Here is a 20,592-nt window from a genome sequence, read left to right as displayed (position 1 = left end):
ATGAGATTTGGTTTCAGGCCTCGTTTTAGAGCCGCAAGGTTGTAGACAGTAGTTTCAGGATACACTGTGATTTCGATTGTATTGACCGAAAGTGGGTGCGCAGGTTACAGATTGCGAATCTGTAATTTTTGAGGTGTTTGCAGGAAGCAAACATAAGGTTTATCTGCAAATAGGTTGCAGATTACATATACTATTGAGCAATCAGTGAAAAAGGTTGCTTGGTGTATTGCTGTGCATGTGTTGTGAAAGAGCGCAGAAGACTAGCTTGCTGTGTTGTATCCTTGTTTGTGGTAATGGCAAAGAACAATGGAAATCCCATTATTGAGAAGCTCGACAAGAACAACTACCCTTCATGGAAGTTTCGTGTGATAAACTTCCTCATTGGAAAGGGCCTTTATGAGTTTGTTTCAGGTGAAGAAAAGGAGCCAGAGCTGGGTATCCCTCCGACTGCAGATGAGTTAAAAGCATGGAAAGAGTGGAATGCGAAAGACAAAAAGGTGATGTACTGACTATCTGCAGTCATTGATAATACTATGCTGGGACATATCATGAATGCAAAAACTTCACATGCATCTTGGACAATTTTTGAGAGCATGTTTTTAGTAAATACAAAGGCACAAAAGATTCAACTCAAGCAAGAGTTGAATGCCTTGAAGAAAGGGAAAATGTCTGTCAATGAGTATGTATTGAAGGTGAAGAGCATTGCAGATGCTTTAGCAGCGATTGATGCAATGTCGGATGATGATGATTTGGTTTCATCCACTTTGAGTGGCCTTAATAATGAGAAGACATGAAAATCAATTGTTACTTCAATATATGTATGGAAGCCATTTCCAGATTTTGATGAGCTGATCTCTCTCATGATTACTGAAAAGATCAATATGTAGGGTGATTCGTCTGAAAGAAATGGTGAACAGGTCCAAGCATTTTACACGAGTTCAGGAAGGGGACGTGATAGATCCTCTTTGAGAGGCCGTGGTATGGGACGTGTTGGTGATAATCAACAAAACATGTTCAATCATCAACAGTTTGGTGAAATGCAGGTTTCTGGATGCAGAGGAAACTTTAGAGGCAGGGGAAGCTCTAGAGGAAGAGGTAGATGGCAAAACAGAGGCTCTGGAAATTCTGCTATTAGTTGCCATTATTGTGGCAAAACAGGACATATTGTAGCCAATTGTTATGCTAAGAAGGATGATATTCGCAGTGGTAAATTGCAGTAAGGAAACTATGCATCGTCTTCACGACAGAATGAAGACAAAAATGAGTGTCTATTTGTTATGGAGCATATGATGAATGTAGTTACAAGAAAGGGGACACATGATGATGTATGGTATGTCAATTCAGGTACATCTAATCATATGACCAGTCATGTTGAATGATTTGGAGAGATGCAAGACTTACAAAACCCAGATTATGTGTAGACCGGTGATGATTCATGCCACCCAATTTCACACATTGGAAAGGTTTCCTTGTCCTTGTATGATGGATAGACAAAGAGTGTGACAGATGTATTACATGTGCCATCAATTACAAAGAATCTAGTATCTATTGGCCAAATGGTAGAGCAGGGGTTGCAAGTCTGATTTAGTGTAAAAGGTTGTTTTGTAGAAGACTTTAATGATAAGTGCAGGTTGGTCACAAAAGGAAGTAGAGTTGGCCGAATGTTCACTTTAGATGCTGGAATTCCTGCAATGGATGTTGCTATGTATAGGAAAAGGAGTAGTTGCATATATTGAAATATGGCATAAACGTATTGGATATGCAAATGTGCAATGGCTGAAATTAATGCAGTCCAAAGGATTGGTTACAGGGTTGCCTTCTTTTAGAGTTGCAAAATTGCATAAAGTCTGTGAAGCATGCCAGTTTGGTAAGCAAGCAAGACAACCCTTCTCGCATGATAGAGAAGTGAGCAAAAATATACTTATTGTAGTACACACATATGTTTAGGGGCCTACATAGAATGTATCTCTTAGTGGCATCGAATACTTTGTCACATTTATTGATGAGTGTTCAAGGAAGCTATGGATATACTTCATGAAGGAAAAGAGTGATGTGTTTGAGCACTTCAAATATTTTAAGGCAGCTGTTGAAATAGAAAAAGGCTTAAAAGTGAAGTGCTTGAGATCGGATGGAGGGGGAGAGTACCTCTCTAATGAGTTTAGTGGATTTTTGAGGACTCATGGGATAAAGAGGCAATTTACTTGCAGGTATATTCCACAGCAAAATGGTGTTGTAGAAAGGAAAAACATGCATATTGTAGAAGTTGCACGGGCATTAATGGATGAAAAGAATATGCCCAAACATTTTTGGTATGAGGCTGTCCATACTGTTGTCTACATTATGAACAAAACTCCCACAGCTACACTTCATGGGATGACTCATAAGGAATGCCTTACTGGCAAGAAGCATGATGTATCACACTTGAAGGTATTTGACTGTGTTGTATACGTTCATGTGCCATATGACCAACGGAAGAAGCTTGATCCAAAGGCAAAAAAATGTGTTTTTATTGGATACTCTTTAGAGCAGAAAGGGTATCGCTGTTATAACCCTGTCACACAGGTGAGTTCAGAGTGAGCAGGGATGTTATCTTTGATGAGATGGGAAGTTGGTATACACTTGCTGGTGATGTTTTGGATGATGATAATGATCAGGATAGCTATGTGTAGAAATATAAACAAGAATCACGGAGTCTTAGTGGACTAGAAACATCATATGGTACTACACCTACAGTGAGCCCTTGGTCTGGGAGACTAAGGAGTAGCCCCACATCTTCAGGCGGATCTATAAGTGTTGTAGGGAAGGACAAAGGAAAGAAGAAAGTGCTGGATGATAATGATGCATCTGCTAGTAATTTGGGATTTGATGGAGATTCTATTGGTTCGGAGAGTTTAGATGATGAGCTTGGCATTCCTTCAGTCATGACACTAGGTGTACAGAGAGCTCATAGTAATGTAAAGGCTCCATTGAGTAATCCTGTGGTACGCAGATCTAGTAGGGTCAGATACCCTGTTAAAAGATTTGGTTTTGAAGGTTATGCAGCTCACCATAATGCTTATATGGTGAAACTAGTTGAGGATGTTGAGCCCACTTGTTTTGAGGATTTTGTTGGTCATGCTCATTGGGATGCAACAATGGATGAGGAGATGGCTGCATTAGAAGCCAATAAGACTTGGGATTTGGTACCCTTACCTAAGGGTAAGAAAGCTATTGACTGTAAGTGGGTTTACAAAGTCAAGCATAATGCAAATGGTTTAGTTAGTAGGTATAAGGCTAGGTTGGTTGCAAAAGGCTATGCTTAAACATATGGCATAGATTATGAAGAGATATTCAGTCCAGTTGCTAGGATGGCAACTGTTAGGTGTGTGATTGCCTTGGCAGAGTCAAAGGTTGGAGTTTGCAGCAAATGGATGTTAAGAATGCCTTCTTGTATGGTGAATTGCAAGAAGAAGTGTATATGGAGCAGCTAGCAGGTTATGAGGATTTAGAGCATCCCACATATGTGTGCAGGTTAAAGAAGACGCTTTATGGGCTGAAGCAAGCACCTAGAGTATGGTCTGACAAGATTGGAGAGTACCTTGTCAATATTGTGGATTTTGTATTTCTGATGTTGATCACTCACTTTATGTGAGAAAGGGAGATGTAGGTTTGGTCATCATAGTCATCTATGTGGATGACTTGATTATTACATGTAATAGTGACAATGGGATTACTGAAGTGAAGGACTTCTTGAAGAAGAAGTTCGAGATAAAAGATTTGGGTGAGCTAAGATACTTTCTTGGTATTGAGGTGATTAGATGTGATGATGGTATATGGCTGTCCCAAAGGCAGCATGGCTTGGATATGTTATCCAAGTATGGTATGATAGCATGTAAGCCTCTTTCAGTACCATTGGAGCAAAATGTGAAGTTGAGTGCTGACGTTGGGGATGAGATAGAAGACCCTACTATGTTTAGGAGGATAGTAGGGAGTTTGATTTACATGACTATCACAAGGCCAGACTTGAGCTATGCTGTTGGCCTTATCAATTAGTTTATGCAGATGTCTAGAAAGCCTCATTTGGATGTAGTTAGACATACAGGGCTGGTAGCATGTCAGATAGAAGATCTACACGTGGATTCATGTTTTCCCTTGGTAGTGCAACAGTTACATGGAGCAGCAAAAAGCAATCTACAGTTGCTTTATCGAGTACAAAGGTTGAGTATAGAGGTGCTGCTGTGGCAGCATGTGAGGTGGTATGGCTGCAAAAGTTATTAGGTGATTTGGATGTTCAGGGAGATGGTCCAGTTGTCATTCACTGTGACAACATGAGCAGCATACAGCTAGCTAGGAGATGGTCCAGCTGTCATTCACTGTGACAACATGAGCAGCATACAGCTAGCTAGGAATCCAGTGTTTCATGCTAGGACAAAACACATTGAGGTGCACTACCACTTTGTGAGAGAGAAGGTACTTGCAGGAGAGATTGACTTGGTACATGTTAGCACACAAGATTAGATAGCTGACATTTTCACAAAGCCATTGGTTGCAGAGAAGCTTTGAAAGTTCCGAAGCTTACTTGGAGTTGTAGAGATAGAATTGAGCTTGAGGGGGAGTGCTGAGATGGCACGCTCAACACGTGCGGACATTGGTGATAGACCGCCTAGTTAGATGAGTCCGCACATCTACACTTAGCACGTTGGTGGTCATTATGATACTCACATGGCCATTGACTTATCACTTATTATATTTAGTTTGTTACACCTATCTACAGCTGGCAAAGATATAACACCAGTCGATTAGTATAGTTAGTTATGCACTGTTTGACTTAGAAGGCCACTTTCCTTTATGTTGTATCTTATCTATACTTTGTGTACATTGTATAGTGTGTGGAAGAAGAAGAAACCAGCAAGAAAACGTTTTGGCCTCCATCTCTCTTCTTGTGTTTTTGAGTGAGCTTCCTCTTGTGTATACAGTGTGTGTTTGGCGCATCAGCTCAAGCACATCCCCCCACCACACGATTCTTGACAATAAGTAATAACATAACTGGTATCCATACGTGTTACTACTTTCGATGCATATGTACGTTAAACAAACATTAAGAGTGCATTTTAAGAAACAAAACAAAACAACTTTACTCAATTATTTGAATTCAGTACACATCGCATGATATATATATATATATATTCTAATGTGACAAGTATATAAAATTTTTGGCCTTCCAAGATGCTATGGTGCTATAACACTCATTACAAAACCTTGCATCATTAATCTCATAACCTATGGAGGAGTCCCCTTGCCATGTCAAAGCCAAATGATAAAGTTCATGTCTTTATCTGTGATTGTGACGCTCTTTGCATGGATGGCCGCTAGCTATGTATCATCGAACAAGTCAATGAGAAACCCCTCTGCAGCCATTTGCAGGGCCTCCATAGCTGCAGAAGTCCACCTTCCTACTGGTTGGCCATCCCGCACTCGCGCCCAAAATCTTCCCATCCCTTTCAGCTCCAAGTCTTGCATGACTTCTCGAACAACCTTATAAAAAGATATTTTTAGGATGAGAAGCTTGTATCCGTGCTCGATTATCCTTATCTTCCAAAAGACGATAATGCCCAGTTTCCATCTCCTCTTCTTCTGTGGCAGTCGTTGTGCTCTATGGGGAGCACCTACTGTTACACTAGAGGATGCTCCACCATGTGCTCTACGTGGTGGGCCTTGGCATGAGGCCTTCTTGTGGCCGAAATGGCGACATGCTTGCTTGGTGCGTGCCATGCAAGCTCGAGGAGGGCAAGATGGAGAAGAGACATAGATTGGGGTGTGAGAATGGAGGAAGCAAAGAAAGCAAGATGTAAAAATGATAAGAAGAATGAACTTTTAACCCATTTAAACCCCATTATTGGGTTAATGCAGCTTCATATGAATTGTCCATCACGTGATTGTAAATTCATAACCTTTTATTGGATTGCGAAAAAACTTCACAAGCGCACTTGTTAGGTAGCCAAGAGCCCAAATTATTTTTTTTGGAAAAAAAAATGCATGCAAAGCCCTCAGACCCTAGACTTTGGACCACGGATTTGCAGACATTTTTTTTCTAAAAAAAATAATTTGGGCTCTTGGCCACCTAACGAGTGCGTGTGTGAAGTTTTGTTGCATTCTGATACAGTTTAGTATTTTAAAAATTATCCCACAATCAAAATTATGGATATATTAATAATCGAGAAATCAAAATCGTGACCACTGACCTTCAGAAACTTCGCACCACATAGACTATACAGAGGCATCAAGAGTAAAGTCAACAATAAGAAATAGCAATTTTTTGCATGTTTTTCTTATTGAAATTGACAGTGCTAACAAAAACTGTAAGTAAGAGTTAAAAATACAGCAAAGATACACAGTCAAAGTTGAGAGCAAAGGACAAGAGTAAAAATTTAATTCATATTTTAAGGGCGCATGTGCTATCATATGCCCTTGTTGAGCTTCTTTGCTTGATATCTATTGCTTTTGTGCTAGTGGGAGCATCTTGATACACTTGACAGACATTGATTAGGTGGTTTATGCTACATGAGCATTCAGATACTTGAGATTGGGATCTTCACTTGGATGTCCCATGGTTGATATGACGTGGTCCTCACAGATGTACTTGGGCTGATTTGGGCTTTGCACTCCCTGAGCATAAACCTCTTTGTGTCATGTCTTGCCAGTGTTGTGTACACTTTGTCCTATTACACAGGGGATGTGACGGCTTACTAAGGGATTCTTTTGACATGCTTGGGTGTTTGTTTGATGTCCGTATGATTGTCACTTGTTGATTTATGTCCTCTTGATGTCGGTTATGCTTTGACAGTCAATGGTTGACTTGGTGCATTCATTTTTTGCCTACAGTTTGTTGCTCTCATTGTGCCTGACTGTAATTTATTACAACAAGCAATTATGCATGGATTGACGTGGAATTTTCATGCCAAATCATTTTGATTTTATGTACTTTTGATGGTACTTGGTGGGTAGCATCATTATCTATCAGTTTTGTGGTCATTTTGCCTTGGTTTTGGTGGTATTTTGACTATTTACAACAGAAAACAACAAACAATTTTGAATTGTCTGCACCATTTTGGACTATAGTATGGCATCTTCTTCCACTAACAGTGCTATCTTCAACATCACTAAGCTTGATGGTACGAATTATGCCTACTCTAAGAGCCAAGTTTGGCAGGTATTGGTGCAGAAATTCCAAATAAAGCCATTAAGGATGCATGGTGAGCAGCGTGAAACTATGATTGATGACGAATGGGATGAGCTTGATGAGTTATGCAAGTCCACTCTCATCTTCTCTCTCACTGAACATGTGCATTACAATGTGGTTGAGAAAGCACAAAGTGCTTGGTAGCTTTGGGATAAGATCAAGAACCTCCATGACAAGAAAAGTCCAACAAGTCAGATGTATTGGCTAAAGCAACTTATGGACATGCGCATGAAGGAGAATATGACAATGTCTGCTCATTTGAGCCAGCTCCATGCTATTCTCTAGAACTTGACGTTGCAGGGCATTACCTTCAATGATGAGGTTACTCCATTGTTTTTTCTTGGGACTTTGAGTGAGTCATGGGATGTATTCCGCACTGCCTTATGTGCTTTTGCTACTATTTTGAACTTGCCTAATGTAGAGAGTGCTCTTATGTAGGAAGAAATCAACTGTAAGAACTTGGATGCCTCTCATGTGTCACATGCTTTGACTGTTAGAGGCAGAGATGGTAATGGAAAGAATGACTGTGGGTATGGATGTGGTAGAGACTCACATAAGTCTAGGTCTAAGTCATGTGGTAGGTGATGCAGCAAGTCTCGTGGGAGAAATGCTAATGTGACATGTCATCATTGCGATAAGAAGGGTCATATACGCCCACAGTGTCATGAGTTGCACAATGAGAAGCACAAAGAGAAGGGAAAAGACAAAGTATAGGAAAAGTCCTTTGATCACATCATTATGACTATGAAATCCAGTGTGAAAATTGAGAAGATAAATGTCATGCAGACTAATGACTCTGATGGGGAGTACATACTTTCAGCTAGTTCTTGTGATGCTACTTCGTTGATCAAGGTTCACTCTATGTATATGTAGTGCTAGCTTTTGGATTCTGGTACTTCATTTCATGTTACACCATGTCGTAAGTGGTTCCATTTCTATTGCACTGTCTTTGGTTCAGTTCGCTTGGGTGATGACATGTCACTTGCTATTTTTGGTATTAGGGATGTATGGCTGCAGTTCTCTACTAGCAGTACTTTTCTGTTACAAGATGTATGTCATGTACCTGTGCTTACACTCAATCTTATGTCTGTAGGAGGGCAGATTGATGATGTTGGGTTTCATGTTTCATTTGGGGATTGTGCCTGGAAGATCACATGTGGCAGATTTGTGCTTGCTAGAGGTGCCAAGGCTAGCAATCTCTATCCTCTTGTAGTTGATGGGTCCTCTGTTGACCATGTTTTTTCAGTGGATTCCATCCCACATGTATCTCTTTGGCATGCCCGTTTAGGCCATTTGTCTTTGAAGGGAATGAAAATGCTTTCTGGTTTGCAGTACTTACCACCCCTTGACTATGCATGTTTTGATTCATGTAAGCATTGTCTTTATGGTAGACAGACTAGGAATACACATAAGAAGTATGCTAGAATATGCATGAGCCAACCCTTGGCATTGGTACATTCGGATGTCTGTGAGCCCATGCCCTGTCAGTCTATGGGTGGTGCAAAGTATTTTGTGACATTCATTGATAATTTTTTGGGCTTACCCCATTAAGCTTAAGTTAGATGTCTTGGATGTGTTTCAGAGATGGCTTGCATTGGTTGAGAACTAGATTGGGCATAGGCTTAAATTCCTTAGGATTGACAATGGGGGAGAGTATGTGTCACATGCCTTTGAGTAGCTATGTGATGAGAGGGGTATTAAGCATCAATTGATAGCCCCCTATACCCCACCCCAGAATGATTTGACTGAGTAGATAAATAGAACCATCCAAGAGTGTGTACACAATATGCTTAGCCATGTAAGCCTACCACAGAGATTTTGGGTTGAGGCAGTTAGTACATCTATGCATGTTATCAATAGATCACCTTCCAGTGGTTTGGATTTCCAAGTTGTAGAGGAGGTATAGACTAGGAAACCTCTGTCTTATGCACATCTACGTGTCTTTGGATGTGAGGCATTCTGCCATGTGTCTAAGGACAAGCAGAATAAGTTGGATTCTAAGAGTAGTTGTAGCCATGATGTAGTCTTCCATAATGAAGACAAGATGCACAGGAAACCTCAAAAGGTGGTAGAGATACGTAGGGTTATATTCTAGGAGGATTCCCATGCTCCTGCACAACCAGTTGGATAGCCTGCAATAGCAATTGGTACATATGACCAGGGTGTTGGATAGGATGCTAGACATGTAGCAGAGCCTGCAACGGGATGGTCTACTAGAGCTAGATGCTCACCTGATAGATTTGAGCCCTTGATGCATTATGTCTTGGTTACATATGCAGAAGAGCCTCTCACCTATGATGAGGCTATGCGTAGGGGTGATAGTCACTCCTGGGAGAGGGCTATGCAGTCTAAGATGGACTCCCTGCATGAGAATATGACTTGGGATTTGGTTGCATGGCCTCACAGCAAGAAGGATTTTCCATGCAAATGGGTGTACAAGATGAAAAGTACCCCTTGGCACACCAAGCCGGCTTATAAGGCAAGGCTTGTTGCTAAGGGTTTTGAACAGGAGCATGGAGTTGACTTTGATGAAGTATTTTCTCCTGTATTCAAGATGACCACCCTATGCTTGGTTTTGGCCTTAGTTGCACATCTTGACTTGGACATGTATTAGATGGACGTCAAGGCTACATTCTTACATGGGGATTTGCATGATGAGATATACATGGAGCAGCCTAAGGGCTTTGCAGAACCTGTGGCAGGGAGCACCTAGTGTGCAAGTTGATGAAAAGTCTTTATGGCTTGAAGTAGGCACCTAGGGAGTGGTATCATAAGTTTGATGCCTTTATGTACTCACACGGACTTAGTATGAATGCTATGGATCCGTGTCTTTACACAAAGAAAGATGGTTCATTTCTTATTTTGGTACTTTATGTGGATGATATGCTGATATCAAGAAAAGCTAATGATGAGCTAGATGCTCTTAAATCTCAATTGAAGAAGATCTTTGAGATGAAGGATTTGGGATAGGCCTCTCACATTCTTGGTATGCGCATTAAGCGCGACAAGCATCATAGACTAGTCTACCTCTCACAGAGGGAGTACATTCATAAAGTCCTTGAGTGTTTCCACCTAGAGGACGTGAAGCTTATTGGCTGTCTATTACCTTCTTATGTGAAGGTTTCACAGGTCAATTGTCCGCAGACTATCCGCAGACAAATGAGCAAAAGGACCGAGATGGCCAAGATCCCTTATGCATCAGCCGTGGGTAGTTTGATGTATGCCATGATAGCCACTCGTCCATATATTGCATTTGCAGTTGGTGTTGTGGCACGCTATATGACTACACTTTGCAAGAAACATTGGGATGCCATGAAGGGTATCATGAGATACCTGAAAGGCACAACAGATATGCGTATTTGTTATGGCAGCCGGGATACTGGAGTTGTGGGATATACAGACTCCGATTATGTAGGACATACAGATAGTAGGAAGTCCACTTCTGGCTATGTATTCACCTATGTTGTAGCCACTAAGGCTTGCAAGGAGACCATATGCTTGGTCCATTTGGTCCATGACCTTGGGATTGATTCTATACCTATGTTGCATTTGGATTCTATAAGTGCTATTCAACTAGCCAAGAATCCGATCTTCCATGCGAAGATGAAACACATTGAGGTGAGGTATCACTTCATTCGTGGGGTCGTGGAGGACAAGTATGTTGACCTTGTCAAGATCTCCACTTATAAAAATCCTGTAGATCTGCTCACAAAAAGCCTCACTACTGAGTGCTTTTCCCTCCTTAGGAGATTGATGGGCATTGGATGAGATGACATTTTTCTTCATCTTGTTGTACATGTGTACATTGTACTATCTTTTGTTTTCTTTTCACTCCTCATCACTGGGGAAGATTCACCTTTAAGTGGGAGGTTGTTGGGGGTAAAGGCGCCTCTGCCTACCCCCGTGTATTACTACACTGATAGTAACTACCGCTGCACACTACATGTGGCGGGCACCCGTCACTGTCACTTAATTCTCTATTCTTTTAGTGACAGATTGAATAAAGGGAGGCTTGGTCACACATTGTGACTGTTGGAGTTCCCATTTGGTCTCTCTCCCTCTTTCTTGCTCTTGCTCCCTCGCCATAGCTCTTCCAAGCAAGCTTCGATCATTCTCACCTTTCACTCTTTTCCTTGTTTTAAGGAGGAGGGGGGGGGGGGGGACCAAAAGGCCCATTTGTGAGTTCATTTTTTTCCTAAAACACCATATTGGGGAATATGGGAATTTCCCATAAGTTTGGGACACATGGTCAAATCTTTAGATTTGTCATAACTTGAACACTATAAGTCCAAATAGAGCGACCTATAGCTCAATAGATTCCATTTTTCAAGCGCTTTCCAATGATAGGTCACATCATATAGTTTTGAGAAACTTATGGGTATGTTATCCGGGTGCCACCTTTTTAGTATTCAAAAAATGGGAATTGGGAGATTCCCAAACTCACTAATATTGTGTTCTAACGAGAGCTTACTATCAAGTCTATCTAATGAATCTATCTTTCAAAGAGACCTTTATGATGGGGAAAATGGGGACATAGAAACATTTCTATTTGATGAATTTATTCCTCAAATAGACATGTTTAGGATCCCATTATAGGAATTTAAACTATTGTCTCTTAATCTTAAAGTAATGTTTTAGATTAAGCTAGAATATAAGTCAAGGTCTAGAGTGGCAAATTACTAATGTTATATGTTAGACATACAAGTACAAATTATGAATCAAATATATTAATGTAAATTGCATCTAAGGAAAGCTAATGATTCAATATATGAGTGCTATGGATTGAAATTATAGATATAATCTCTTATCTCCATATGTATCAAGAGGGAGTGGGTGCCATCAGGCATGTGCTCACCCCCCTCACAATTGCCAAGGTGGGTGCCATGTGGTGATATGCCACTCCCCAACTCATGTGTGATGACTCAGTCCCCACCTACATGCTTGTCCACGTGCTCACTCATGTGCCCATGATATATATATATATATACACACACACCTATATATATTAGTAAGATTTATTAATACAACACCCCACCCATGCGACAACCTGGTCCCCACATATATGTGTGCCCACCCACATGCCAACATTTTATGTATACATACATAGATACATATGTATGTATGTATGTATGTATGTATGTATGTATGTATGTATGTATGTATGTATGTATGTATGTATGTATGAAATACACACACACACAAGTGTGTGTGTGTTTATATAATTATATATATATGTATATATATAATATACATAAATATTTATTATATAATGATATATAATAACTATATATATTCTATAAAATACTAATTTTAGCATATATTAATATATACACTCATATATATACATCACAATAATTATATATATATATTATACATATAATATTAAAATTATAAATATTACAACTTTTTAACGTGTTATTATCACTCACACACACACACACACACACGCTGAGTACATTTGGATGAAGCGTGTATTCCTAATTTGCAAAACTAGAAAAAGTGATCAATTGGCTTCGAATATAGCTATAAAAGTTTTACATACATTCAATACAATTAAACTATATGGGGTTTTGCATAATTCGTAAGTAATTTCTCCTTGAGTTTCTACTCATTTCATTGACTTTACCTTCTAAAATTGTTATACTTTGAGTGGAAATTCATGAAAATATATTGCGCTATTTACTAGTAGATGGTACTATTGGATTAATTTCTCGATTAGAAATCTTTATCATTCTAGATAAAATTGCAGAGAGTAAATCTAAGACCTAGAAAAAGACGAATCAGAGAAGACAATGAATGGATGTTTAAGTGATCTTGAAACTCAAGGTATTTGTAAAAAGAGCAAAAGTTGAAATCCTTCTCCATTCACCATTATGCTGCATACAAATAAGTTGGCACTCTCATGCAATTTTTCCTTTACTCTTGAGTGGTTACTTTGGCTATTTGCTTTGATCTTCCAATATGCTAGCTTCAACAATTCTTGTTCTCTACACTTCTTCTTAGCTACTTGTTTTGTAGTAGGCATTTGGGTTACCATATCAACACCATGTCTTTTGTGTGTGTGTGTGTGTACGTGGAGGGCTAGAGAAAAAAAAAAACAACTAAGTTAAGAAATATTTAGGTTAATATTTATTTTAATTTGTTTAAGGATAAATTTCTAATATGCTTACTTTGGAGTTTTTGTTTGAATTGATAAATAGGCTAAAAAGCTTAAGTAAATTAATAAATGAATTATTTAAATTAATCACATATTTAAATAATAGATATATAGATGTTAGATACTAATATTTAAACATTTTTGAGTTAAAGTTAGAAAATTATATTGGAGAAAGAATTTATGTTTCTTAATGAATAAATGAGAAAAAAATTATAATAACTATTAAATAAGGTAAGGAAGAAGAATATGAGAAAAGAGAGCTTACTAACGATTCTATTTGATGAATCTATTTTTCAAAGAGACCTATTTATGATGGGAAAAATGGGGACAAAGAAACATTTGTGTTTGATGAATTTATTCTTCAAATAGACATGTTTAGGAAAGGTTGCATTTGTTTAGGATCCCATTATAGGAATTTAAACTATTATCTCTTGATCTTAAAGTAATGTTCTAAATTAGATGAGAATATGAGTCTAGGTCTAGAGTAGCAAATTATTAATGTTAAAAGTTAGACATAAATGTATAAATTATGAATTAAATATATTAATATAAATTGCATCTAAAGAAGAGTGCTAACTATTCAATATAGGAGTGTTATGGATTGAAATTGTAGATATAATATATTTTCTCTATATATATTAAGAGGGGGAGGGGGTGGGGGGAGGGGAGGCAAGCACATGGCACACACTCACCCTTCTTGCAGTTTCCATGGTGAATGCCATGTGGTGACTCGTGACCCCCGACCCTGCTTGTGTGACGATCCCATGCCCTTGCTCTACATGCTTGCTCATGGGCCTGTGATCTGTCTGTCTGTCTGTATATATATATATATATATATGCGTGCATGCGTGCATGCGTGCGTGTGTGTGTGTGTATGTATGTATATGTATATTTACATATATTATCAAGATATATTAGTACAATACTCGGCCTGTGACCTAGTCCCCACACATATTCATGCTCGTCCACATGTCCTATATCACACATACACACACACACACACACTCTCTCTCTCTCTCTCTCTCTCTCTCTCTCTCTCTCTCTCTCTCTCTCTCTCTCTCTCTCTCTCTCTCTCTCTCTCTCTCTCTCTCTCTCTCTCTCTCTCTCTCTCTCTCTCTCTCTCTCTCTCATTTTGATGTTTTCTTTTTATGTAAATTTGGTTATTATGATTATCTCTTTCTCTCTCTTTGTATCTTTCTTATGTATTGGTATACATTTAATATTTATAACAGTGCAATGCACTAACCTAGAATCAATGCCAAGCATTCGGAATCTATGTGCATTGCTATAGCCTTCCAACTAATAAATAGTTGGTTATTCATTCTTCAATGGGCCTCATGCTGAGGGTCCTTATACAGTCCCTAAACCTTCAAAGAATCATTCCCACTACTCACATAAAAAATTTATGATGGAAGCCACATTGATCATATATAAGCCACATCATGTCTAATGTTGTGTAAAAAGATTTTTCTCTTACCTCGCAATATCTACCTCCTCCTTTTCGGTATTAAAAAATATCTACATCAAGATCATTAAGAAAATTGGAAAAGATATAGAGAGGGAGAAAGAGAAAGAGAGGGGGAGAGGGAGAGGGAAGATGTAGATGGACAAGGGAGGTAGATATAAAAGACTAAAAAGAAAGAGAAAAATAAAAAAAGTAAAATATAATAAACTTTTAAAAAAATTAATTGAAAAAGTAAGCACTTGATTGAAATTAGTTATTTTATTTAGAAAAAGAAAGTACTTGATTAGAAGTAGTTCTTATAATTAATTTTTTTAAATGTAAGAGATAAAAAGGATTGTATAGAGAAAGGCATCATTTGAGAGAGAGAGAGAGAGAGAGAGAGAGAGAGAGAGAGAGAGAGAGAGAGAGAGAGAGAGAGAGAGAGAGAGAGAGAGAGAGAGAGAGAGAGAGAGAGAGAGAGAGAGAGAGAGAGAGAGAGAGAGAGAGAGAGAGAGAGAGAGAGAGAGAGAGAGAGAGTATAGATTGAAGGTAACAGAGACCTTTTAACAATGATCGGTTGTTGACTATTCGATACAAGTGATCTTCTACCCTAACCCACACCAACCTCATTGGTTGTATATTATCCCTATAACATCTTACAAAGCTCGAGTGTATGATGAAAGCAATGTCTTTAGCAATGCCAAGGGGCAATCACCTTGAGCCACGAATCCATAGAGGATAAGAAATGAGGCAAGACAGAAGAAGGTTGTATTCAACACTAAGTGAGATTCCTTATGTACTATAGAAGCACAAGCTTAGTGAAGACAAGTTAAGCTCTTGTTTCAATACATAAATATCAAATTAACAACTTAGTTCATCCTCCAAGTCACCTAGATCATGAGGGTATCAATGAACTTTGAACTCTTTTTGTGGATGAAACAAAGATTGGGATTTTGACAATAGGTGAAACAAGCTTAGGAAATAATGGAAGGGATTTAGATGATGATGGTTCATAAGACATGGAAACCAAGGGATATGTACAAAATTTTACATCATAATGGTATGGGAAGAGCATGGGAAAGCTTGGTTATGATGAGAAATATGGCTAATTTGCTAGAGACATTGAGAAAGTGGGTATAAAAGTTGATGAGAAATATGGTCAATTTGTTAGAGACATTGAGGAAGTGGGTATAAAAGTACTTTGCTTTGAGATTTAATCTACCATGATAGTGACAACTTCATATTATCACCTTCAACGTGATGTCTTTGAACAAGTTGGAATGGCTCCTTTCATCTAATAGACAAAACATAAGGCAAACATTGAGATTTTGTACAAGCTCTCACACTAGATAAACCAAACACATGGAAGTGATGGTGACCTTATTCCAACTGCTCAACCAACAAGCATCCTTCTTTCAAGGCTCTTCAGGAGCAAATGCATAGTATCATGACATCCATCCCTTCTAAAATGTCTCATCCCTTGGATGGGCCGCACCTACCCATCCTCATCTCCTACAAGCTCTACAATCAGCTCTAGCTTTTAATATTCTGCATCCAAAGTATCAACATGCTCATCTATTTTATCCACTACCTCTTCTTCAATTTCTCTATCCATCTAGTCATCTTCTCCTAAACTTTCCATTGCATATGTGTCATCGTTTCTCCTCTTGATGATTTTAATCCTCTTGTCTAAAATAGGTATCCTCAAGATTGTCCCATCAAGCTCAATTAGTTCATAAGTAGCATTGTCATATGCATGTTTCACCATGTAAGGCCCAAACCACCATCTTCTAAATAGTGCTATGCTGATTGTCTAGGCTGCTATCATAAACCAATAGCAAACTTTCAGGGATTGAGGCATTTACATTATAGATTAAAGGGAAGTTATATCTAGCATGCACCTTCCAGTTGAAATAAACTCCAAACCTTCTTGGGTAGGGCATGTAGATAGGATCATCCCATCCATCTGCTCTAACCCTTGATTTTGGTATTGGGTTAGGGTGGCAATCACGTACTGCCACAATGTATGCAGTTTTTCTTGCTCTTGGTTTTTATGGTTCGATTGCTTTTTCATTATGACTTGTTCATTGAGAGCTGATTGTGCAACTCCATCAGTTTCTTCGTGTTCTCATTATCTCTTTGGTTCCTTGCCTCTTCTCTTTGCCTCTTCAACTCCTTTATTTCCAGCAGATTTGAAGGCGCACATATTTTCTAGAGAGATACAATTCTATCTTTCTTCATCATACAACTCTTTTAGACCCTCTTCTCCCTCTCTTGCCTTCAAGGCCTCTTTTAGTGCAATTACCTCCCTATATATGATGGTCATAACTCTTCCTTGTTCCATCATGTAGTCTGTGAAGGTATCCTTTTATTTTTGAGCTTTGCAAGTGTGGCTTTTTTTCTTCTGTTGTCTTGTGGAGTTGGCTTTGAAAATCCTTTACTAGTTTTTTGTCCTAATCTTCATTGTGGTGCATGGCCAAAGGCACCAAAGTGGTTGACACTTCTAAGCAGGATACCTTTGGTCCTTCATCAATCCTGCTGCTAGCCTCTTTGTTCCTGCAACAAGGGGGGACTCCTTTGCTAGGTGCATGTGAAATTTATTGTACTTTGCTAACTAGGTATTGCACCCAGGCCATGATATTGCTTTCGTTGATGACTACCCCTTCCACAGTATCCTGTGTTGGGGTGATTGTTGGCATGGCTATGACTAATGGGATTGGTTGTAGCAGGGCTTTACCCTTGGCTTCTACCATCGGTCTTGGTCACGCTTCTTTAGCTACTTTGCTCATGCTTGGCACGTCCTCTCTTGTTGGGCTCATCATTGCCAGTTCCTGAGATCGAGAGGGTTGCTCCATGGATCTCTGAATGACCAGGGCAATCTCCTCTTCCTCTTATTGCCTCATTCATTCTTCCTCCTCTTCTTGCCCCTTTCTACACTCTTCTTCTAGCCCTCCTCCACCCTTTGCAGCTCTCCGTTTTCCTCACGGTGGATCGAGTTCTTATTTTTAGGGATTATGAGAGTGATCTTTTTTCTCCCTGTTCAAGATTCAGAGGGAGAGAGAGACAAAGACATGGAGCTATAACAAAGAGCAGTGAACTCTCATTGTTCTCTTCTTCTCATTATTCCATAATGCATACTTAAGTCTAGCCACACATAACTAAAAAACACACTAGGTTACTAACTGACCATACCACTAACTATGGTTGAGTCTGACTGACTTAGTTATTACAACACACATGGAGAGTGACAGTCAAGATGACAGCTGTCTAGATAAGGTTGGCCATGTCGATGATACTAATCACGAGCTTGATACCTCAACACTCCCCCTCTAGCTCAAGCTAATTGCTGTACTTCAAGTAGCTCCTTGAAATGCACAAAGTTCTCTTTACCAAGCTATTTGGTAAAGATATCTGCTACTTGGTCTTCTGTCTTCTCATGGAGTAGATCAATATTTCCAACAAGTACCATCTCCCTGATAAAATGGTAATGAACTTCTATATGTTTGGATCTAGCATGGTAGATAGGGTTGCTAGCTAGCATCACACTACTAAGATTGTCACAATGCAATGTGACTTTGCTGTCCAATTGTATACCCAAGTCATGTAGCAATTTCACAAGCCAAACTGCTTCCCATGCTGCTGAGACTGCACCCATGTATTCTACCTCTTTACTAGACAAAACAAAGGTCAACTGCTTCTTACTACTCTAACTGATCATACTGCTACCCAGGCTAAAGACATAACCACTGGTTGATCTCCTATCATAGACACAACCAGCCCAATCAACATCCATATAACCTATCAAGTCGAATGATTTTCCATGCTCATAAAACAACCCATAATCAGTAGTACCCTTCACGTACCGCATAATCCTCCTAACTGCATCTAAGTGTGGCTTACAAGGTTTTTGCGTAAACTGGTTAATGAGCCCCACTGCATAACTCAAGTCATGATGGGTAATAGTAAGGTAAATCACGCTACCCACCATCTGTCTGTACATAGTGACATTCTCGATCTCAGTCCCAACGTCAACTGCAAGTTTGACATTCTAATCCAATGGTGTTTCCATGGCTTTACACTCCATCATGCCATATTTCAACAACATATCATGAGCATATTATTTTTGTAACAACCATATACCTTGAGGTGTAGACACAACCTCAATCCCAAGAAAGCACTTTAGCTCACCAAGATCCTTGACCTTGAATTCACATAAACCACCAAAAAAACATAACCATGCTCTGTCTTCTTTGTAAATAGGATATGATTTGCATGACCTACCTAAAAACCAAGCTATTGCAAATAAGTTCTTATGCAAGCATTCCATTCTCTTGGTGCCTGTTTCAGCCCATATAAGGCCTTTTTCAATTTACACACATATGTCAGATAGTCAGGGTGTACATAACCCTTAGGCTACTCCATATACACCTCTTTAAGAAAGTCACCATTCAAGAATGCATTTTTGACATCCATTTGCCATAATTTCTAGCCATAGAAGCTGCTAATGCAATGACTGTTCTCACCATTGCAATCTTGGCACAACCGGGCTGAAAGTCTCCTCATAATCTAGGCCATAGTGCCGTGCATATCCCTTTGCAACCAGCTGGGCTTTATACATTTCCAACAAACCACGTGACTTGCATTTCACTTTATAAACCCATTTGCAGCCGATGGGTAATTTACCTTCAGGCAAATAGACCAATTCCCATGTCTCATTTCTAGGCAATGTTGCATATTCCTCATCCATGGCAACACACCAATTTTCATCTATAACTACCTCACTAAACTTTGTAGGCTCTTTGTAGCCTAACACTTTAATCATATATGCATAATCTTTGGCTGAATACCCACTATATTTCAGCCTATCAATTGGTTTTCTGACCCTTTCAGACCTCCTCAACTACGGTGCACTCTGGGCTTGCCTCTCATGAGGCGGCACATACCTACTTTGCCTTGCACCAGGTGTCATAACTAATGGTATGCCCAATTCATTGTCAAGACTATTATTGCCAGGTGACTCTTATCCAGATGTAAGTGGGCTAGTCACATCGTAAACATCTTTTCTTTGCCTTTATCCAATCTCCCCCTCACATTGACATATCCGTGTTAGTGGATGCATTAGCATGACTTTGTCTTGTCCAAGGACTAATAGTAGATGAACTAGGTCAACTCATAAACGTACTAGTTGAAGGATAATATTTACCATAAGTAGGACTGGCTAGTCCATCGAAGACCACTGCATTCGGATTAGCATAACAAGAGGCCAGCTCATAAAAAACTACATCCTTGCTGATCAGGGTTTCTGGAGTGGACGGATCATAGCATTTGTAATCCTTTCTCTCCTGTGCATAGTTAAGAAAAACACTTTTGACAACCTTTGGGTCTAACTTCTTCCTCTTTTCATCATACAATTTCTTATATGGAGTCAAATCATGAACCCCAAATGTAGGTGTTTGGTTCAGCACATAAACTACGGTAACCACTACTTCAGCCCAATAAGCATTTGACAAATTCTTTTCATTAAGCATTGCCTTGGCAGCTTCTATAAGCACCCAATTTTTCACTCTACCACACCGTTCTGCTAAGGTGTGTAACTGCATGTGAGCTGCCTTTTTATGTCATATTTAGCAAGGTACCTGTAAAATGCTATGGATACATATTCTCCACCTCCATTAGATCTCAAACATGAGATATAATAGCCAAGTTCATTTTCAACATGCTTCTTAAAGTCCTTAAAGACATTGAGCACCTCATCCTTGTGCTTTAGAATGT

The sequence above is a fragment of the Lygodium microphyllum genome, chromosome 7 (genome assembly GCF_053477565.2).
Source record: "Lygodium microphyllum isolate KBCC chromosome 7, Lygodium_microphyllum_v1.1.10, whole genome shotgun sequence".
Lineage (NCBI taxonomy): Eukaryota > Viridiplantae > Streptophyta > Polypodiopsida > Schizaeales > Lygodiaceae > Lygodium > Lygodium microphyllum.
Note: the sequence above shows the minus strand (reverse complement) of the source record.